Source organism: Rhineura floridana, chromosome 17 (assembly GCF_030035675.1).
Source record: "Rhineura floridana isolate rRhiFlo1 chromosome 17, rRhiFlo1.hap2, whole genome shotgun sequence".
Taxonomy (NCBI): Eukaryota; Metazoa; Chordata; class Lepidosauria; order Squamata; family Rhineuridae; genus Rhineura; species Rhineura floridana.
In genome coordinates, this window is record NC_084496.1 from 19,283,707 (window position 1) to 19,307,490 (window position 23,784).

Below are 23,784 nucleotides of genomic sequence, written 5' to 3' on the forward strand. Positions count from 1 at the left end.
TTGCAGGCCTCCCATAGGTTGGCCACTGCGAACAGGATGTTGAACCAGATGGGCCTGTTACCCTCATCACCATCTTACTCCCCTCTTTCTGGTGAACCTTAGACTGTAAGCTCCTCAAGGTAAGGACCTCTTTTCTGTACTGAGCACCACAAGCTTCAATGGTGCATGTTAATAATAATAATAATAATAAACAAATCTCAATCTTCATAATGCCAGCACTTTTCAATGTGTGGTTATTTTACAGTCAGCTAAATGCTGCCTTTTGTTCAGTGGTTCTTTCAATAAGTGCATATACTCTCCCTGCAAAAGATATAAGATCAGGAGCTGAAATCATCAATTCTTAAAAGGGAGGACAAAAGAGGATGCAGATTTGCATAAATTTTGCATATGACAACTCATATGTGTAGATGCAAATTAAGGAACTATAACTATGATTTAAATATAAATGCAATGCATCACACCCTAGTGGGGAAGACTGTGACCAGGTGACTTGTGTGCCTGTTCAGTCTGCTGGTCAGATGCTAACAGTTAATGATGGGAAACTTCAAGGCTCCTCCTGCTCTCCTTCCTTAGGGTTCTTTGTTTTTAAACCAGACTTGGACCAGACAATCCTTCATACAGAAGACTCCTTCAAACAGGGGACTGTTGTGGCCACCCTACAACAAAATGTTGCATCATGGAATGCTCCTGTTCAAGGTGGATGGGTCAGAAAACAGAGTTTCTGAAGCTGATTGTGAAGACCAGGTAGGTTTGTATGAGAGTAAGTAGTTTCTAAGGCATTCCTTCCTAGTCTGGTGCCCTCCAGAAGGTGTTGGGCTGCAGCTGCCATCATCCTTGGTCATTTGCCATTTTGGCTGGGACTGATGTAGTCCAAAACATCTAGAGAGAACCAAGCTATGGAAGGTTGATCTAAGGTAACCTAAGGGAAGTGCTATCATTTAGGGAAGTATCTGCTGACTGATCCATGAGTCCATATGCTGTGTCCTTATGCAGGCACTAGAGAGGGATGAGAATCTTGCTATATTAAACTTGGCAGCAGACTTCCCCATAGCTCACACACTATCTTTGTGGGTAAATCCTGAATGCTGTGAATGCTTCTGTGGCTTTTCCCAACACTGGATTTTTTAAAAACTGCATTGACTATAACAATATTATTATCATTGTATTCTCTGAGCTGTGTTGCAGTGCTAACCTGAAACAGACCAGCGTGGGTATTCGCTTTGCTAAGGAGAAAGTGACCAGCATGGATCTTTGCTTCGCTAAGGTGAATATGATTTAGTATGTGTCTTTGCTTTGCTACCAGGAAACTGACCAGCCCTTCTGTCCCTCTCTCATGGTAATAATAATAATAATAATAATAATAATAATAATAATAATAATAATAAATCTTTATTTTTACCCCGCCCTTTTTCCAAAACTGGAACTCAGGGCGGCTTACAAATAAAAACTACACATAGGTAAAAAAACATACAAAAATATACAATTAAAATAGAATTAAACTATTCGTGACATTAAAACCATGAAACGTACACTTAAGATACTAAGACAATTTAAAACATTAAGAATAGGACCATAGCACAATACAACAGACCTTATGAGGCCCTATCTTCATCATCTTCTAGTCCAAAAGCCTGTTGGAATAAAAAAGTCTTTGTCTGCCGACGAAAGGATAGCAAAGAAGGGGCCATTTGTGCTTCCCTAGGAAGGGAGTTCCAGAACCTGGGGGCAGCCACCGAGAAGGCCCTATCTCGCATCCCCACCAATCCCGCTTGCGAAGGTGTTGGGACTGGGAGAAGGGCCTCTCCTGAGGATCTCAATGCCCAGGCAGGCTCATATGGGGAGATACGGTCTGACAAATAGTCTGGGCCTGGGCCATATAGGGCTTTATAGGTCAAAACCAGCACTTTGAATTGTGATCGGAAACAAACTGGCAGCCAGTGGAGAGAATGACCAGGTGATTCTTGCTTTCTCCCAGGCTGGGTGGGGAGGAAGGAGATCCAATACAATTTGGAAGCAGGAGGAGGAGGCCAAGGGGGGAATTGGATGGGTGGGCACAGGGCAGTGAGAAAGCCTTTTTCCTTTCCTATAGAAAAATGTTGTTAGAAATAATATTGTTATTTTTCAGGAGAAAAAAAAGAATTGGTAAAAGCAAAGGAAAAATAATGAAAACCAACCATAGCCACCTGCTAGTTCGGCAGAATGCGATCCGAACTGGCACCACCAAGTGGATCCTATCCCTAGTGGGTGAGGAGGATTCTGTCCGCCTTTTCCTGTAAGCAGGGGGCTCATGTAGGTAATAGTGAATAGTACTGCTGTAGTAGAGTGAGCATGTGCCAAGGATACTGATATTGCAGGAATGCATAGAGGAGGATGGCTGTTACAGGGGGCAGGGCATCACAGTAGCATATCCATCGGGACTTAGACTCCAATGTTATAACAGTTGAATCAAATGAGGTATCTGGAACACAGTCTTGTCCTGATTTTTTGGATGAATTTCAGTTGGTACAGCTTGAGGACATTGACAAGGTGCTTGGACAGGTGCGTGCAACCACTTCTGTATTGGATCCTTGCCCTTCTTGGCTAATAAAAGCTAGCAGGGATGGAACAGCCGGATGGGCTAGGGAAATGATTAATGCCTCATTGAGAGAGGGAGTGGTCCCTGACTGCCTAAAAGAGGCAGTAGTGAGACTGCTCCTGAAGAAATCTTCCCTGGACCCAGAAAACTTCAACAATTATAGGCCGGTAGCAAATATCCCATTCCTGGGCAAGGTCCTGGAACGAGTGGTTGCGGATCAGCTCCAGACACTCTTGGATGAGACCGATTATCTGGATCCATTTCAATCGGGTTTCAGGCCCGGTTTTGGCACTGAGACAGCCTTGGTCACCCTGTATGATGACCTTTGTCGGGAGAAAGACAGGGGGAGTGTAACTCTGTTGATTCTCCTTGATTTATCAGCGGCCTTTGATACCATTGGCCATGGTATCCTTCTGGGGAGACTCGCTGATCTGGGAGTTGGAGGTACTGCTTGGCAGTGGTTCTGCTCCTACTTAGCGGGTCGCCTCCAGAAGGTAGGGGAGTATTGCTCGGCACCTTGGGTCCTCCAGTATGGAGTTCCGCAGGGGTCAGTTCTATCCCCCATGCTTTTTAACATCTACATGAAGCCACTGGGTATGGTCATCAGGAGTTTTGGAGTGCGTTGTCACCAGTATGCTGATGACACACAGCTCTACTTCTCCTTTTCATCTTTTTCAGGTGAGGCTGTCGAGGTGCTGAACCGGTGTCTGGCCGCGACAATGGACTGGATGAGAGCTAATGAACTGAGGCTCAATCCAGACAAGACTGAAAATGCTGTTAGTGGGTGGTTCTTCTGATCAGATGATGGATGTTCGTCCTGTACTGGATGGGGTTGCACTCCCCCTGAAGGAGCAGGTTCGTAGCTTGGGCATTCTTTTCAAACCATCCTTGTCACTTGAGGCTCAGGTAGCCTCGGTGGCACGGAATGCTTTCTACCAACTCCGGTTGGTGGCCCAGCTACGCCCCTATCTGGACAGAGACAACCTTGCTTCAGTTGTTCATGCTCTAGTAACCTCTAAATTAGATTACTGTAATGCGCTCTACGTGGGGCTGCCTTTGAAGACGGTTCGGAAACTACAGCTCGTGCAAAATGCAGCGGCCAGATTGTTAACAGGGACCAGGTGGTCCAAACATATAACACCGATTCTGGCCCGCTTGCACTGGCTGCCTATATGTTTCCGGTCCCAATTCAAGGTGCTGGTTTTAACCTATAAAGCCTTACACGGCCTGGGACCTCAATACCTCATGGAACGCCTCTCCCGATATGAACCTACCCGTACACTTCATTCAACATCGAAGGCCCTCCTCCGGGCGCCTACTCAGAGAGAAGCTCAGAGGGTAGCAACAAGAAAAAGGGCCTTCTCAGTGGTGGCCCCTGAACTATGGAACAATCTCCCCCTTGAAGTACGCCTGGCACCAACGTTGTTAACTTTTCAACGCCAGGTTAAAATCCTTCCTCTTCTCTCAGGCATTTTAATCATGTAACATTATCACATCTTTGTACTTTTATATTTAATAATTTTAGTATTTTAGTATATTAGTATTTTAATATTTAGTATTCTTGTGTGTTTTTGAATTCTATATGTGGTTTTAATTGTATATTGATGTTTTATTCTGTTGTGAACCGCCCAGAGAGCTTCGGCTATGGGGCGGTATAGAAATTTAATAAATAAATAAATAAATAAGAATAATTGGATGAAACCATTGCTATGGTCATGACGAATGTGGGGGTATATATATGTCTGTATCTGACCATCATTTTATTTTTATTTTTTTCATTAATTTTTATTCAAAGTTTCAAAAAACAAAACAAAACAAAACAAAAACAAATTAATAACTAATACAATAAAATAAAATGTTGACTTCCGATTTGTCGCAGATCAGTTATAGGTCTATAATATATAACAAACCTGTCTCTTAATATATTACAAAATCACTTTCCTCCAGTAGTTATCTTAATTAATCATCAAATCTCATTAACATCACTTTATTTTTTTCCGCAAAAAGTCAAAGAGAGGTTTCCAGTCCTTGAGAAATATATCCATCTATTTTTCTCCAAATAAACATGTCGATTAATCCATGTCATCAAGTCTGCTAGGTCCAGTAATTTCAATAGCCATTCTTCCATTATCAGTGTTAATTCCATCTTCCATCTTCCATCCTTGTATCCATAATAATCTTGCTGTCATAGTCATATAATAAGAGTCTGATGGGAATTTCCTTCCTCACAAATATTTCCTTGCCATCAATTCTGAATGTGTTACTGAAATGTTGTTGTAAAGTCATATCTCTGTTCCTCTTTTTTACGAAATGTACTAGCACATCTCTTGAGAGTTTTTCCATTGTCACGTATCTGTAATTAATTCTATAGATTTTCTCTATTTCAAGCTCCATCACATCATTCCAGTCCAGAAATTTTTTTGAAACATTGATAGCTTTATCTCTGATATCTTCATCAATTTCTTCAGGGACAACGCTGAATTCCAAACAGTAATCTTTATCTCTAAGGTCCATAAACTCCAAATCTTTTTCCAGTTCCACATTTGATATATTTGTTCCAATCTCCAGGACTTGCATCTTCCCTTTGATTTTTCTTTCTTCTTCTATTGCTTGTTTAGTTATAACTTTGATCTCATCAACCTCCTCTCTCATAAAATCCCCTATTTCTTTCAGCTCCTGCTTCATTTTGCCAAATTCAATTTTCATCTCTTGTTTGCCATGTCTCAGTTCTTGCCTCGCCATCTCAATCTCATCCATTATTTTCTGAAACATATTTGCTTCCAGGGTCTCAGCCACCTTCCCAATTGTCATCTTTAAAACCAAGAAGAAAAAAAACCCTTCAATTTCAAATATAGCACTATTCCCAAGCAAAGAGCAATTTATTTCTTTTTCCAGCAACAAAGGAGTTAATATTCCAAACCTGATGACATCATAATGTAGACAGCACAAACTGCCTTATCTCTTATGTGTCCAAGAATGCAAAACAAATTTAGTTCACAGCATCCAAATAGTTAGTGGCATAAAGAACAAGCAGATTCGTCAAAATGAAGTAGACCAGAAAAAATAGTCCCAGACGTATAATACTCAAAAGTTCATATAAATCAAAAATTTTCTCCTCAGATCAGATGCCTCTCATCCGTGTGTATCTTTATAATGCTCAATTTGAGGCCAGCTTTTTGCAATATAAACAACGATAAGCTATTTCGATTTCCTTCTGCCTTAATTCCGTGTATAAGAGAGAAAAGTTATAACTCACCCAGGGATTCTTTACTGCTGATTCTTTTAACAAATCTCTTTTACTGCAACAATTTAAGCCAAATGATAAAGATAGACAGAAGAATGCTTGCCTGTTAAAATCTGTTTTTCTTTGAAGAAAAGAAAAACGTCTCGCTTAATCAGTTTGACCTTGCTTGAAATTCCCTGGCTCCGTCCGGCGTTGCTGGCTGGTCCTTCGTTCATAGACGATCCTAATGAATTCAAGTCCCCCAACAAACACAACGAAGCTTGTGGATGAACTCTTCGTTTCTCCCTTGCCTGGGAGAAAGTTTTTACCAGTCAAAAAAAACCCTTTTGACTGGTTTTAAAACTGAAAAAGCTTCCTCTGAGATGAGAGCTCGTCTCAGAGGCAGGCACAAGCGAAGCAATCCTTCCCGGAAGTCTATCTGACCATCTTTGTACTTTGCTCCAGCTAAGCACTTGGCCGAATAAATAACCTTAAACCAGGCTTTGGCTTCATTATTAAGTCTCCTCGAAAAAGAACCTAGTCATAAATTCCACAACATGGGCACAATGCCATAGTATTCAGGACTGCTCAAGGAGATAAAATGTATATCCTACAGAATTGCCACTGAATTTCACCTAAAGACCTCTTTTTGAAAGTTTTGGAGGAAAGCTTATGGTTCCTTTCTAGACAGAAGATTAAAGGAATTTTGAGGGACATGGACAGGAGTTTTGATAAGACCATCATGATCTCTGGGAGGGCTACTGCATATCCGTAGGCTGCAATCAGACAGGATTTCATTCCATTTTCCCGATGTTTCCTTTTATCTTTCACATTATGTAAAAGCCACTTCTGGAAACCTAGCAGAATATAATGGTAGTGCTCAATTGCTTTCCAGGAAAAAAATCAGTTTTCAACCCGATTAACCCAGAACATCTTGGGAGAAAATTAATGAAATGTGGGGCAGTATACTGGCATACAGTTCTTTCCCAACATTTTCATGAGGGAATCATGGGGGAACAGAAATGTGCATGTATGCAAAGGGTGGGGGAGTAGCGGCATGTCCAATGACATTCATTGTTGTGTCATACCATAGCCACTGGTATGAATGAAATTTAGCATGAGATGGTCGTATGTTGGTCAAATACCTCCAGTTTCACAATGCAGCAGGTACTGCAGTGTGACAGGAATATGTGAAATTGGACAGAAGCACTAGTGTTATCAGTAAAATGAACACAATAAACCCCAGGTCTAAATGTCCTGGTGTAGTACAAATTGGCTTTAGTAACTTAAAAAAAAATCTCACTGTGAAACCCCTAAGAAAGGCTTGTTAAAACCATGTTGAAATGGGGTTTGGAATTTGATTTGAAGGTTTAAAGCCAAAGTGAACATACATAAACGACAACTCTCTGAGGCATTGTGTAAATCCACTGCTGAGAGCCCCTGCACATTAACTTTGGGCTATTTCCATTATCTGACAGAGGGATTAATATTAATGTAGCCTACTGACAGCCAGACAGGGGAAGACGGATCTCCATTAAGACACAGCATCTCAGCATCTAAGTATCTCAAACTGCTACACTGCACTGTAAATGGAAAACCCATTTTTTTTCAGAGTTAACAGACTAGATTAGTTGACCCAATTGTGACCAAGGGCTTACTGCTCAGCCCCACCCCGCTGACAGAGAATGAGACATAACTGGGGCTGCTTTGTTAGCCCTGACCTCAGTAGTCCCAGACACCCAGCAGCTTTTGAAGAGGCTATTGGCAGATTGGTCTAAAGTTCATTCCCAAAAGAACCTGACAGTGTATTTTTAAGCCACTCAGTGTCCTTCAACCCACCACTCTGTTGGTCATATATTTTTCATTCTGGAAAAGGTCACAAAGCAGAAGGTCTTTATTCAAGCATATATGGGCTGAAATATATTAGAATGAACAGTTAAAAGTCAGGACAGGAGGTCCAGATATGCTGTGGGCATCGTATAGAATGGCAGTGAAATTTATCAGAAATTAGCAAAGATTAGATCAGTGACATGTAACCAGTGGCTTGCTAGACATTGTTGAACTTCAGCTTCCATCCTCCCCAGCTGAGATGGCCAATCATCAGGGATTGTGGGGACATTGGAAGCTCAAATCATTGGTCCATTTAAGTCAGTATTGTCTACACTGATGAGCACCAGTTCCCAAAGGTTTCCGGGAGGAGTCTCTGCCAGCCCTACCTAGAGATAGTGGGGATTGAACTGGGGCTTGATCAGAACTTTTCCATGGAAATCGCATATTCTACCACTGAGCTACCCTGTAAATTGTATTCCAGCAACATCAGGAGGGCCACCAGTTTCCCATGCCTAGGTCAGATCATGTAAGTAACTCCTTAGATGCTACAACCCTTTTCGTATGCTGGTACCATGTTGAAAATGGAGAGGGATAAATCTGCAACATGTCTAGCAATGTAGAAACTTAATATATAATGACAACTTCAGAATTTACTATCTCCATTAGGGATGGGGGAGAATTTTGATTCAGTTCTCATTTCAAGCCAAATCTATCAAATTTGCATTTTCCAAAACAATAGGAGAATTGAAATACAGCCATCCTTTGATATTTGCACTTGTTCAGATTTTGTGATGCAGTTCTCCAGCCAAACAATGTTAATAAAAATCCATGTGTTAGGGGAGAGTGTGCATAAAAATGAATATATGGGTGAGAATAATATAAAAATATCCATTATAAATTGCTTGCAAAAATGTGTACATTAGTAAAAACTGCATACAAAAATGTGTTTATTAGGAGAAATTTACACTAAAATGCTGGAGAATTTTCATGAGTTTTTTAAATTGCAAATTGCTGCAGAAATGTGGAGAGCTGATTGGAAAAATGAGAAACAGGACTGAAACTGACATGACCTCTCCATTCCTAATCTCCATATTCAAAACCCAAAGTTCCACTTGCCCTGGAGACTGGAAGTTTATAGTCCTGGGAAGAGTCTGGATCTCTGAGTAGCCCCACCACAAAAACTGGCAGAGCAGAAGACCCTCAGCAACCCATCACAACCACTCCAAAGAGTGCTGCTTAAAAATGTAAATGTACTGCCTTCAAGTTGATTCTGATGTATGGCGACCCTATGCATAGGGTTTTCATGAGACTGAGAGGCAGTGATGAGCCCAAGGTCACCCAGTGAGCTTCATGGCTATGTGGGGATTTGAACTCTGGTCTCCCAGGTTGTAGTCCAACACCTTAACCACTACACCACACTGGCTCTCTTAATCAACTGTGTACATAAAAACAGAAGATAGTCCTGCTACATGTTTTGTTTAAAACTCAACAAACAGTTTAGAACATTTTTTCTATAATTGTCCAACATGTTTATATTGCATAGACGGTCTTTGCTGGGTTATAATTCTAAAGAACAATAGACGGGAAGAACTGTGAAGATCTCTGTCTTATCTCTTCTGCTTATCTTTAAGTCTCCTGTGGGTTTTGTTTATCCTACTTCTGGCTTTCTGCCTTATTTACTGAGCACTTTAGAACTTCTTTATCATTTCAAAGGGTGCAGGGTTGAGCCCACCTTATCACTGTGGAGTGGTGAAGGGTAGTGTGGGAGCTTTCCTGTCCATGAACTATTTCTGAAGCCTTTTCTCAAGCACAGGGGTAGCCAATGTGGTGTCCTCCAGATATTTTTGACTACAATTCTCAACAGCCCCAGTCAGCAGGGCTAACAACCAGTGGTGACAGGAACTATAGTCCACAGCATCTGAGGAGGGGCACCATGTTGACTGCTCCTGCTCTAGCACTCTGTAGTCTCCTTGACTACTTGCTTTTCCTGGCCTGAATGTCTTTTCCTGGGCTTTAATGGAAGCATGGAGCACAGGGAGGCTGGCTACCATGTGCCTGAAATCGATGCACTTGCCCATTTTGCTTGTAAGGGAAGTTCTTCCTTGTAAAAAAAAACACCTGCACTGACTTCTTTAAAAGTAAAAGACTTCATACACTCTCTCTCTCACACACACACATACATGATAGGCAGCCTCCCTAATTTCCTGTGTTAAGGAAAGTCTAGCCAAGGACCTTGTGGGATTTTTAGGCAATGTGAGTCCCATGAAGGCTTTAGAATGCAGATCCCCAGAGAAATGATTTGCATAATGAAAGAATGGACAATGAAAAAAACCAGCTCAAGCATCCTGAAATAAGGTAAAACACAACAAACTATAGGGGTTCAGTGCAGAGCATCTGCCTTGCATGCAGAAGGTCTTAGGTTCAATCCCTGGTGTCTCCAGCTAGAGCTGGGGAAAGCACTGCTTGAAACCCTGAAGAAGTGCTGCCAGTGCTAGACAATACTGAGCTAGATTTATCAATGGTTTGACTCCACCCATGTGGCATCTTATAGATAATTTTTGAGTGTGGTTTGACTTCTCTTTAATTGATCAATAATGGTAAAAAAGTGGAAGAAATTTTCAGCAAAGCACTACTCCCAATGTTTCTTATTCTTCTTCTTCTACATCGTCATCATCATCATCATTTAGATTTCTTACCTGTCCTTCACTAGCAGGTTACAGCAATGTAAAATGCCATATGAAAATCAGTTGAAACAATACACAGCAAAACAAGGCTCTTTTCATAACTGTCTTGTGAAACTAGTAACCAGAGAACGTTCGTAGTTTCATAAGCTGGGTGGTCTCCAGGGGATCTTTGAGGCTGGATCAAGTGATGACCCTGCAAAACATCCAGATGAGTTTAAGAGTTTTGTCTCTTCCTTTATCTCTTCTAAATTTGTGTTTTTATTTTCTGCATGTTTTCTTTATGGTAATGTATTGAATAACTTAATAAAATTTAAAAATATTCCTAATATTCAAGGTAACAATAAAACAGAGTTAGCCAGCAAGGTGCCTTCTGGATGTTTTGGACTACAGCTCTTGTCTCCCCAGCTATTGGTCATGTTGATGGGCTGATGGAAGTTGCAGTCCATGACATCTGGAGGGCATCTCACTGGCTACCCCTGCAATAAAAGAACACACACACACACACACACACACTTGCTGCTTCATTGCCATCAGCTGACTACCAGTAACTAGGGATAGAAGGATCTGCCAATTTCAGTTCTCTCAGTTCCTTATTTTCTATTCTTAAATTCACTTCACATTTCTGCAAAAATGTGCAATTTTTTACAAAAAAATACTCATGAAACTCAGCATTTTAATGTGAATTTCTCCTAACATACACATTTTTGCATGCAGTTTTCACTAACATACACATTTTTGCAAGCAACTTCTCTTAATATTGTATGTTATTTCCACTAACTAGGGGCTTTGCCCCTGCTCACTTTGTCAGCCAACCCCCCCACATACTCCTAAACCATCCCCATCCCACGCCAGATACTCCCAAACTATCACCCACCCACCCCTGGCACTTTCAAACCATCCAAACACACCCAGCCCTGGCACTTCCAATCCATCCTCCCTATGCCTGGCACTTTCACACACACACAGCCCCTGGCATTTTCAAATCACCACCAATCTCCCCAGGCACTTTTAAACCATCCCCCCAAGGCAGCTCACTCCCCTTGCCAACCCTCCCTCACAATACCCCCCCCAGTGCCCATAGGCATTGGCATGCCTCAGATGCCATGGGCCCATTTATCCTTCATGCCCACTTGCCTTGCCTGTTCCAATGCTGCTGCAGTCCTTCGCCTCTGCCCTGTGCTGCCAACCCAACAAACACTGCCACCATACCCTCTAGGTTGCTTGTGTTCACCCAGGCTGACGCCACTGCTGATACCCTGCTCAGGTCACTTCCCGGCTTCTCTCCCACCTCCTGGAGCAAAGGAAAGCTTCACAGCAGCAATTCTGAGGCTTCCCATGAAGTGGGTTTGTGGGTCGCCCAGGCCACCGCTGCCCACGAGCTCTCCTGCTCTCTGTCTTGGCCTCCTTCCTTCCTCCCCACCCCCATCTTGAGCTCAGCGTGGCTTGGTCATGCTGTGCTGTTCACTGCCCCGCCTGCCTGTGACACTGCAAAACTGCACAGCGTGACATTGTGACACTTACATTTGTATTATTTGTATAGATAGATATATTCATCTTTATGCACGCTTTCCCCTAACAGATGCATTTTTGTAAACATTCTTTGGCTGGAGAGCTGCATGGCAAAAATCAGATGTGAATTTTGGAGGATGGCTGTGTTTCAGTTCTCGTATTGTTTTGGAAAGTGTGGATTTGATAGATTCAGCTTCATATGTGAACTGAATCAAATTTCTCCCCCATCACTACCAGTAACTATCATTGTTTTCCATTAAACTATCACTACACCACACAACAGTCTATATCATGTGAATCAGAGATGGATTTAAGATATTATCTCATATGGCATGCAGTAATTGCGTGATTTATCCCTGCTTGAAGGGATGATATGAAGGAGTGTTCTCCAAAGGAAACTGCCAAGAGCTAGGAGTTAGTGTACTGTCACTTTTGAAACAAGTGCCAGAATCAACACCTACGTTAAGCTTGAGGCTTATGAAAGCGGCTCTTTCAAAGCCTCGCCAGATAACTACATCTGTATTGCAGCATCTTGTGGCACCGGGTGGGTGCCAGGACAGATGTTTGTTCTGCTATATTAATTTCTCATCCAGACATTTTTAGACCTCTGGGCCACTAGGGTGGAGAGATTTCTTCTGGGACATCAGACAATCCAAATTCTTGGCCCTCTTCAATCGAATGCAATAATAGAGGGATTCATTTGAGCGAGAGCTCATGAAAAGATGTGAGGTGAGATACTAGAAGGAGAGGGCAATGTCGTTCTGAAAAGGGTGCTTGGAGAAATCTTCTTGGATGCTGCTATTGCTTATTCATAAAAACCAATACTCATGCTTATCCTGTGGATTGATGAATTTGCTTAGCATAGTCCACATTTCGCTCCCAATCCTGTTTATGAAAGGTTTGCTATATCAGCAAAATGCATATTGTAAGCTGAATACAGCTATGCATAAGGATACAGTGAAGATTGGTTCAATAGGGTGCATTAGACACTGCCCTACCAACCTCAGTCTGCCCTCAGCCAGCCCCCACCTGCTTACCTTCTTACCAGTTGGGGGGGAGGGTTCCTAGCTGCCAGCTTCCTTCTCCTAAGTCTCAGTGTTGCCGTTGTAGAACTCATCAATGGACAGGGCAGGTATAAAACTAGAATTAGTTGGCTCCGCCTATCATTGACTCTGGTTTTGTCTGTCATTGCCTCTGGCTCCACCTACTGTTGGCCTCTCTGCCTTCCACCCTGCCAGTCTCAATGGGGATGCCATCACTGGCTAAGGCTTGATCTATCTTTAATACTACATTCAGTGGTGCATCTTGCACATCACCACCAATGTTTCCTCTAGGCGAAACTATTCATGCTAGGGGACATTGCTTTGCAAAATTGTGTGCATTAGGCAAAATTGCATACAAAATGTGTATAGTAGAAGAAATTTCACTAAAATAGTGATGAATTTTCATGAGGACTTTAAAAAAATAAATTTGCAAACTGATGTGGAAACGTGGAGACGTGCTTAAGAATGGAAAAACGAGAAACCGAGAAACCAACACGGACATTCTTTTCCATCCTGATGCAAGATATACAGTGAATTATGTAAGTGAATGAAAGAATGAACTAATAACTTGTGTAGTGGTTACCAGAGTCTATATCATGGTAGTAAAACTCGAAACCGTCCACTAAGGTAGGGTTAGCAGCAATGCAGGGAATTATCAGGATTCCTAGAGCTGAGGGAGGATGTGTTTCATAATGAGCTTTATGGCTGCTTCTGGCTGAATGCAAACAGCACATGATGCCATAATTGTTAGAGACGGATGTGTGAATGCCAGGACTAGTCATAACACCTTATTGTGCAGGCTGCACCTTCTTGCAACACAATAAACCTATTGGGTCTGCTGCCCTCAGATTGTCCTGACCTAAGGGACGAATCGTAGAGAGAATCACTTCTCCTGCTGCCTGAGGCTAGGGGGTTGAATTTTCTGAAATGAATTTTATCAGCACAGATATTTTTCTAATTCTCATCTTGCTCCTTGATAAAGAGAAGCTAGTTACTTTGCTCTTATTTTCAAAAGGCACGATTTATTTATTTATTTATAAAAATATTTGTATACTGTGATTTCATTAAAAACATCAAAGCAGTTTGTAACATGTTTAAAACAACCACCAACATAGAATAATAAAATATTAAAAATACAATAAAAAACAAAGGTAAATTGTTGTGAAAAAAGCATGTTCTTAATGGCCTGCATAAGCCTGGCAGGTTTTCAGCAGACGCTTAACAGTTAAAAGAGAAGGCGCCTGCTGGATCTCTGTTGGCAGAGCATTCCAGAGAACTGGGCCAATGACACTGAAGGCTCGATTTCATGTTGATGTTAAATTAGCCTCGCCAACTCGGGGGGCAACCAAAGCTGCTCCTGCAGATGATTTCAGTGATCGAACTGGGATATAAAGGTTCAAGCAGTCCCTAAGAAATGAGTGCACTCTTCAAAAAAGAAACGAGGGATGCAACTTTGAAGATCTGGATGTTGATGAAGAGACAGACTTCTCCAAGGAAATCCAGTGCTGAGGGATGAATTGGCTCGCTTGCATTGGCTGCCTATATGTTTCCGGGCCAGGTTCAAAGTGCTGGTTTTAACCTATAAAGCCTTATATGGTGCGGGACCACAATACCTGGTGGAACGCCTCCCCCAATATGAACCCACCCATACACTACGCTCTTCATCGAAGACCCTGCTCTGGGTACCTACTCATAGGGAAGCTCGGAGGGTGACAACAAGAAAAAGGTGGCCTCTCTCAGTGGTGGCCCCTGAATTATGGAACAATCTCCCTGAGAAGGTACGCCTGGCACCAACATTACTATGGTTTTGGCGCCAGGTTAAAATGTTCCTCTTTTCCCAGGCATTTTAGCATTTTAGTATGTGTTGAAAAATGGTCTTGATTCTTCTGGATATTTTATAATTTTAAAGTTTTAAAAAAGTTTTAAATTTGTTTATATGTGACCTATTGTATTTTTATGTTTGAATGTTGTGCACCACTCAGAGAGCTTCGGCTATGGGGCGGTATAGAAATCTAATAAATAAATAAATAATAAATAAATAAAAATGGAATAAATACAATTCCTGCAGTGCAGCTTGCACATCACCACCCATGGGTCCCATTTGTGATGCTCCTATGTTTAGCAGAGAGTAAGAGGAAGTGGTGCCCTGACATAGGGCTGATGCAGATTTTTATGAGGTTCATTTAAAAAAAAAAATCCGAGCCAGAATGTGACATTTCAGAAGATCAATGTTTCCTCTAGGTGAAATGACATGTTACAATAAACATGCTTTTTAAAAAAAGCTTGTGTGCTTAAACTGGCTACTGTTTTTATTTTTATTTTAAAAAAATCATTTCTGGATCCCTGATCCAGAATGGTTTCCTAATCCAAAAGAAAAAGAAAGAAACTTCCTTGGGGAGACTATTCCACAGTCAGGATGCCATCACTGAGAAAGCCCTCTCTCACATTGCCACCCACTGACCCCAAATCAACAGCTGGGAGGTCCCAGGCTATGGTCTGAAGGCACATGAGGCCAGCTCCCTGCTGAAGCTAAGCAGTGTCAAGTGTGGTCAGTGCCTGGATGGGAGACCACCTGGGAACCGTATGTCACCTTGGGTTTCTATCATGAAAAGAAAGGTGGGGAACAAATGTAATAAATAAATAAATATTTTTTTAAATCAAGGTCAGACTGTCTCACCCAAAGGGCCCCCTTTCCTTTAGCTTACCAAGCTCCTTGGATTGGCCATAACTCTATGGAAGAGCATCTGCTTTGCATGCAGAAGGCCACTTCTGAAACCCTGGAGAGCCGCTGCCAGTCAGTGTAGACAATACTGAGGTAGATGGACCAATGGTCTGACTCAGTATAAGGCAGCTCCCTATGTTCCTATTCAGGGAAAGGGACATAGCTCTGTGGAAGAACATCTTCCTTCTTCAGTCTTCAACATATCTCAAGGTAGGGCTGAAAATGTCCCCCTTCTGAAACCCTGGAGAGCCACTTGCAGTCAGTGAGCTAGGATTGATTTATTTACCACATTTACATACCACCTTTTCTTCCCAGGAGCTCAAGGTGGTGTACATTGTTCTCCCCATTTTATCCTCACAACAACCCTGTGATGTAGGTTAGACTGAAAGATAGTAATTGGCCCAGGGTTTCCCAGTGAACTTCATGGTCTGGCTCAGGAGAAAGCAGCTTCCTGTGTCCTGATGGTATGTCCTCTAGCTGATATTTCAAGAGAATATCTAACCAAGGCAGCTTTACCTCCCCCTAATACACACACACACACACACCGGGATGGGGGGAGAATATTTGATAAATTGGATTTATTACCAAGTTTTGACATAATCCAACAATCCTGTTTTCTGACGGGCATTGATTTCTTGCGGCAGGTTACAGATGTCATTGGCACGGTTAAAAATAATCTGCTCCAAATTTTACGTTATTGTCTTCAAAATCAGCTTTCCTCTAAGCTGATGCATTCTTAACTTCTCTTTAGGTGATTACAATCGCCATTAACAATCAAAAGCACTGGAAAACAACGAGGATAGCAAAAGGGGGGGCTGCTCATTAAGCACAGCAGTTAGCCTGAGGCAAGAGTCAGAATTAATGGGCAATTAGCTGCCTAAATGACAATTAAATAAGAAAAAGAATCTGTGGAACAAGTGCCTACAGCATAAGCATTTTCATTAACATTTTCGTTAGCAATTACGTTATTTTTTTTGTGTGTGGGGGGGGTAAAAACCCGCAAAAAACAATTGGGAACAAAAACATGTCAGATCAATACTGAAAGCCGGACTGTCAGAACTCATCTACTGAACCTCATCCCTAACACACACACACTGCAATCCTCAGAAAGCCCAGCCATTTACCATCCTCATCAGCAGGCATTCATATTTTCCTTTTAGTTCTTTTTCAACATGACAGATCCCTGTTTCCCACAGCAGAAAAAAAAGGATATGCCTTCAATACACATGAATGATGAGATGAGCCTTTTATATGGCTGCTTCATTATGCAGGACTCGTGCTTTTGTAGGCAGAGAGGCAGCGAACATGGGAGCCATTTAGAAAAGATAACAATCTCCAGCAGCAACCTCCGCCAGCTTCCCATTCCACTCTTTCTGTACATGAATCGCTTGACCCTTTCTCTTTCTTTGTTTCTGCAACTCACTTGAGAAGGATGTCCTAAAACCTTCTCTCGAACCAATAGGCCAGTGAGGCTTGTTAAAGCACTCTTGGAATCGCTCCCATCTCAGATCAATATTATCACTGAGTACAGCCTTTGCCACCCAGTGCCCTCCAGATGTTTCAGGCTACAACTCCCATCAGCCCCAGCCAGCAGACCTAGACAGAGAAGAAACCTGAGGGTCCACTCCAACTGGCCCTCCTTACCAGGAATTGTCTCAGTCATCTGGAATGGGGTGGGGTGGGGAACCTGTTACAGCCCGAATGGAAGGAGGGCAGGTAGAGGAAGGCAGGTAAGCATGGGCAGCCTTGGCAGCTGGAGAACCCTCTATCTCCCCTTTGGTATGCAAAGAGAAGAGGAGTGGTTGCTAGCCAACTCCAGGTGCTCTTGGATGAAACCGATTATCTGGATCCGTTTCAATCCGGTTTTAGGCCCGGTTTTGGCACTGAAACAGCCTTGGTCGCCCTGTATGATGACCTTTGTCGGGAGAGGGACAGGGGGAGTGTGACTTTGTTGATTCTCCTTGATCTCTCACCGGTGTTTGATACCATCGACCATGGTATCCTTCTGGGGAGACTCGCGGAGTTGGGAGTTGGGGGTACTGCTTGGCAGTGGTTCCGCTCCTACTTCGCGGATTGTCACCAGAAGGTAGTGCTTGGGGAACATTACTCGACACCCTGGACTCTCCATTGTGGAGTCCCTCAGGGGTCGGTTTTGTCCCCCATGCTTTTTAACATTTACATGCAGCCTCTGGGTGCGGTCATCAGGAGTTTTGGAGTGCATTGTCATCAGTATGCTGATGACACGCAACTCTATTTCTCCTTTTCATCTTCTTCAGGTGAGTCTGTTGATGTGCTGAACCGTTGCCTGACCGCGATAATGGACTGGATGAGAGCTAATAAACTGAGACTCAATCCAGACAAGACTGAGACACTGTTGGTGAACGCCTTCCCCGCTCAGATGGTGAATGTGCATCCTGTTCTGGATGGGGTTACACTCCCCCTGAAAGAACAGGTCTGTAGTCTGGGGGTTCTTTTTGACCCTTCCTTGTCTCTTGAGGCTCAAGTGGCCTCGGTGGCACGGAATGCATTTTACCATCTCCGTTTGGTAGCCCAACTACGCCCCTATCTGGACGGCGACGACCTCGCCTCAGTTGTCCATGCTCTGGTAACTTCGAGATTGGATTACTGTAATGCATTGGGCTGCCCTTGAAGACAGTTTGGAAGCTTCAGCTAGTGCAGAATGCGGCAGCTAGATTATTGACGAGGACCAGTCGGTCTTCGCATATAACTCCTGTTCTGGCTCGCCTGCACTGGCTACCTATTTGCTTCCAGGTGAGATTCAAGGTGTTGGTTATGACCTATAAAGCCTTACATGGCGTGGGACCGCAATACCTGGTGGAACGCCTCTCCCACTATGAACCTACCCGTTTGCTTCGTTCGTCATCGAAAGCCCTCCTCCGGGTACCAACTCATTGTGAAGCCCGGAGGGTGGTTACTAGATCTAGGGCCTTTTCTGTGGTGGCCCCCGAGTTGTGGAATTCCCTCCCCGAAGAGGTACGCCTGGCGCCTACACTATTATCTTTTCGGTGCCAGGTAAAGACCTTTTTATGCTCCCAGGCATTTTAATCACTCTAATCTTTTTAGCTTTTTAATCTTGTATACTAAGTCTTTATTTTTATTTTCTGTTTAACTGTATTTGTTTTTATGTCATATATGTTTTTGTGATTTTATTATTGCCATGTATGTATTTTACCCTATGCTGTTTACCGCCCTGAGAGCTATTTGCTAAGGGCGGTATATAAATGCAACCAAATAAATAAATAAATAAATAAATAAATAAATAAATAAATAAATAAATAAGGAGTGTGGCCTCAGGAGAGTTTCCATGAAGAGGACTAGACAGAGAGGCCTGGAGGGCCACATTCAGCCCCTGGACCTCAGGTTCCCTAAACTTGATCAGGTACCTGTCCCTGGTCAGCATTTTAATATTCTGGACCCTATTACTTTAAATTTGGATTAAAGAAAATAAGCAAATAAGCTGTGCGGCAAAACAGTCAGTCTGTAGAAGCAATGGGGCAACATCTATGGCCCTCCACATATTTCTGGACTCCAGTTTTCTAGCGCTGATGGGAGTTGGAGTCCAACAACCATCTAAAGAGGGTCACAGGTTCCCCAACCCTGATCTGTTTCAGTGTGTTTAATCCTTACCTTCCCCAAACCACCCAACCTTTCCTCATAAACTTAAAAGCTCCATCACATGGCCATACATTTTCCCAGCATCTGAACCACAGGATGCCCAAAACATATTAAGACACAGTTAACAATTCAATTAAAGAGAGTGAATGGAAAAGAGTATAAAAGGAAAGAAGTGGAAAGACATTCCTGAGCCTGTCCATAAACTGTTCCAGCAACTGGTATTCTGAAGCATATTGCCTGCAACAGTGGAGGCAGAACATAGCCATCAGGGTTAGTAGCCATTGAAAGGCTTGTCCTGCATGGATTTGCCTAATCCTCTTTTAAAGCTGCGCCCCTATCTGGACAGGGAAAATCTCGCTGCAGTTGTCCATGCTTTGGTAACCTCCAAATTAGATTACTGCAATGCGCTCTACGTGGGGCTGCCTTTGAAGACGGTTCGGAAATTGCAGCTCGTGCAAAATGCAGCGACCAGACTATTGACACGGACAAGGCGGTCCGAACACATAACACCAATTCTGGCCCGCTTGCATTGGCTGCCTATATGTTTCCAGGCTCGATTCAAAGTGCTGGTTTTAACCTATAAAGCCTTACACGGCTTGGGACCACATTACCTGATGGAACGCCTCTCCCGATGTGAACCTACCTGTACACTGTGCTCAACATTGAAGGCCCTCCTCCGGGTGCCTCCTCAGAGGGAGGCTCGGAGGATGACAACAAGAAAGAGGGCCTTCTCAGTAGTGGCCCCCGAATTGTGGAATGATCTTCCTGACGAGGCATGCCTGGCGCCAACATTACTATCCTTTCGGTGCCAGGTTAAAACTTTCCTCTTCTCCCAGGCATTTTAGTATTTTAGTATTTAGTATTTTAATATGTGTTTTTGTCTGTCTTAAAATGTTTACAATTTTGAAATTTGGATGTAGTTTTAAAATTGTTTAAATATGTGTTTTAATTGTAGATGGAAGTTTTAGTTTGTACACCGCCCAGAGAGCTTTGGCTATGGGGCGGTATAGAAATTTAATAAAATAAATAAATAAATAAATAAATAAAGCCATCCAAAGTTGGTGGCCATCACTGCCTCTTGTGGGAGCAAATTCCACAGTTTAACCATGCACTGTAAGAAAAAGTTACTTTGTCAGATTGAAATCTACTATGTTGTTCTTGTTATGTGCCTTCAAGTCGATCACAACTTATGGCGACCCTACAATAAGTGACCTCCAATAGCATCTGTCATGAACCACCCTGTTCAGATCTTGTAAGTTCAGGTCTGTGGCTTCCTTATGGAATCAATCCATCTCTTGTTTGGCCTTCCTCTTTTTCTACTCCCTTCTGTTTTTCCCAGCATTATTGTCTTTTCTAGTGAATCTTGTCTTCTTATTCTTATTCTTATTCTTAAGAAGTGAATAGCAGAGGCTGGGGGGAAAACTAGACTAAGCAAGAGGACAGGATGATGTGCTTGCCTCTTAAATAGCAATCACATGTTCAGGGGGGTGTCAAATAGATAATTGGAATTGAAAAGCCTTTTATCAAAATGACATTTTAAAGCTTGGATCTCAGGTACAGTGTAAATTCAAAGCCTTTCTGTCTTGGCGCTAGTTAATTGTGAGCTACAAATCAGTCTTGTAAATTAAGAGTCCAGACCACCCTGTCACTGAATGCTAATTTGCAGCATCTTGAAAATAAAAACTCAGGAAGGGATGGGTGTTGTAAAATGTGTTTTTCTTTCATGCACTGTGGAAAAAATGTGGATCTTGAAACACAAGACAAAGCTGTCCATGGGAGCCAATCTCTCCTGTTTTGGGTTCATAGATTTTAAATCCTGTCTCCATGCTACAGTGATAGTTACAATGTTGGAACACATTCTTGATGCTTCCTCACACACACACACGCTGCCCCCATGGATAACAACATTCCACAAAGCCATTGACTTAATCTAAGCAACAGGAGTTGGCCAAACAAAACAAAACTCAACAACCCACCTTTGAGCATATCTACAATGGCTGTTTCATGACCTCCACATAAAACTGCTTCTTCTTTTGCCATGGTTGAGAATATAAGTTGGGGGGGAGTTTTTCCTTTGTTCAGAAACAACTAAATTCTTGTTCCAGTTTATCCTTCTTCCTGGAAAAAGCAGAGATTATTATTTATTGGGGGAATGTTTGTTGGTATGAAGTTGATGAGGGTGGAGAGGATGTGTGAGGAAGAGCAGCGGCAGCGCATCTGCTTTGCATGCAGAAGGTCTCAGGCTCAGATAGGGCTGGGAATGTCTCCAGGTAGGGCGGGGAAAGACCCCCTCCTTTCTGAAACCCAGGAGAGCTGCTTCCAGTCAGTGTAGACCAGGGGTAAGGAGCCTCTGGCCGTGGGCCAATTTTGGCCTGTCAGGAGGTCATATTTGGCCTGTGAGGCCTATAAAAAAACATGTCCACCTGCCAATCAGCCAATGTCAATCTAATGGAGAATGATGTCACCTGATGGGTGGGGTTTTATTCTGTATAGGCTGCCTCTGTCCGTTCCCTTGCTGAGGCTTCAAAGCACAATATCATATGCAGAGCGTTCCGAGGGTCAGACAGAGAGGCCTGGACTGGAGGGAAGCATTCAGACATTGGGTGATTCCAGACTGTCACTATCTGGCAGAAGGGATTCAAGTGTATACCAAGAAATTTAGGCATGTGCTGTTAAAGTGGATTAAAGCACTCTGTCACCCTAGCACACTTTAACAGGAACAACTACAGACTTCTTTTGCAATTGGGAGAGTGGTGTGGAAATGTGCTGAAAATTGTGGGCCAGAGGGATGATTATTATTTATTTATTTATTCACAGGAAGCCGTATAAACACTCTGCAAGCAAATCAGGATGAATGTTCATTGTCGTATAACTCCCCCATAAACAAATCAGAAAGAATGTTTCAGCACCTTGGACAGCTCCTTAAAAGTTCTGACTAAAACCCGGAGGAGACCCACTGACATGGAGCCACCAGCCGCCACTGCTCTGTGCAAGCTTTGCACAAACAAATGAGGACACATGCTGACTAAACCAGTTGCCTGGATGAGCCCTTTAACTCTGACTTTCCTCCATCCACCCTAGCATTGATGCTCTAGTGGGAAACCAGCTGTGAGATGAGAGTCTTGGGTCAAATATTCATTTTTTTCTATTTTTTAAATTTTCATTTCAAAAATACAATTCATTAAGAACCAAGTAGAACAGATTAATTTTTTTAAAAGGAGAAAAATGGGGAAAAGAAAAGGGGCAAAATCCCCAAAGAGAGCTAAAACGAGTTTACAAACTGTAATTACAATCAGAATAGAGCAAAATTCCACATACATAAACAAAGTTTTTTTCCCTTCTTTATTTAGAGCATTACAGGTGTGTTAAATTACTTTAACAATTTTCCATGTATCCAGGAAAACAGACTTTACAGTTGACTAGCTGACCTCATTTCTCATTTCCTTTTCCCAAATGTTCATGACTTTTCTTATTGGATAGTGGTGACTGAGGTGTCAGATTTAATTCTTCACTCTTTTTTTGAGAAGGCGCTCTTATTTGTATGGAAAACTGCTAGAAATTCTTAATGTGTAGGTCAAGAGAATAGGCTTCTGTATGTGTGTATCTTACTTTGTTTCTTTGCAAACTTATGTTGGAAAACCTGTACTCTGGATTCCCAAGAAGATGGCAAATTCTTTTATTTATTTATAGTATAAATTTATCAGTCTTTTTTATTTACAGGAGTTTTCAAAGCAACATGCAATCATGAAACAAAATAAAATGAAGCCAGCTAGTCTCTCCCACCAGTCTCACTAACTTAAAAGAAATCACCCAGTCTGCTTTACAATTCCTTCAAGGTCTATGTTTTAAACATGGTGGGGGTGAGGTAAGAATACCAACAACAGGACCTTGAGATAAGGAGTTGGAGCAACTTTCCCTATAAGGAAAGGTTACAAGGTTTGGGGCTTTTTAGTTTATATAAAAGGCATGTAAGGAGAGCCATGATAGAGGTGCATGAGATTATGCATGGTGTGGAGAAAGTAGAGAGAAAATCATTTTCTCCTCATTTCTCATAGTACAAGAATGCAGAGTCATCAAATGAAGCTGGATGATTGGAAGATTCTGTTCATACAAAAGAAAGGGCTTCTTCAAACTATGGGATTTGCTCCCACAAGAAGCATGGATGGCCACCAACTTGGTTGGCTTTAAAAGAGGATTAAACCAATTCTTGGAGGACAAGATGATCAGTGGTACTAGCCATGAGGGCTATGCTATATCTCCACTGTCAGAGGCAGCATGCCTCTGAATATCAGTATGCTGCACCCCAAGGGAAAGGGCTCATCAAAACAGGGGTGCTCCATATTGCCCACCTGACTGAGCAGTCAAAGAAGACACTGACTCCCAATGAGTCTGCTCCATGTGTGGCTTTATTTCAAGTGTGTTGCTTCACAGGGCAGCAACCACTCCGGTTACTTTCACCAGTATGAGCCCTTCTGTAGGCCTCCTTTCCTGGGGTGCCGGGCTGCTGTGCTGTCAGTCACAGGGTCCTCCTGTGGAGGAAGGGGGCTAGACACACCTGAAAT

General features: G+C 42.5%; 1 long non-coding RNA gene across 3 annotated transcripts; it reads left to right on the forward strand.

The window, feature by feature from the left end:
- The first annotated feature begins 577 nt into the window (after window positions 1-577).
- LOC133371818 (uncharacterized) lies at window positions 578-23,028 on the forward strand. Of its 3 annotated transcripts, none has more exons than XR_009759391.1 (3): window positions 578-744; window positions 1,175-1,264; window positions 22,040-23,028. It is a non-coding gene; the product is annotated as an uncharacterized LOC133371818 (long non-coding RNA). The 3 variants fall into 3 exon arrangements; XR_009759392.1 differs by having other exon boundaries at window positions 1,186-1,264; XR_009759393.1 differs by lacking the exon at window positions 22,040-23,028 and adding an exon at window positions 3,254-4,064 and having other exon boundaries at window positions 1,186-1,264.
- The last annotated feature ends 756 nt before the right edge of the window (window positions 23,029-23,784 follow it).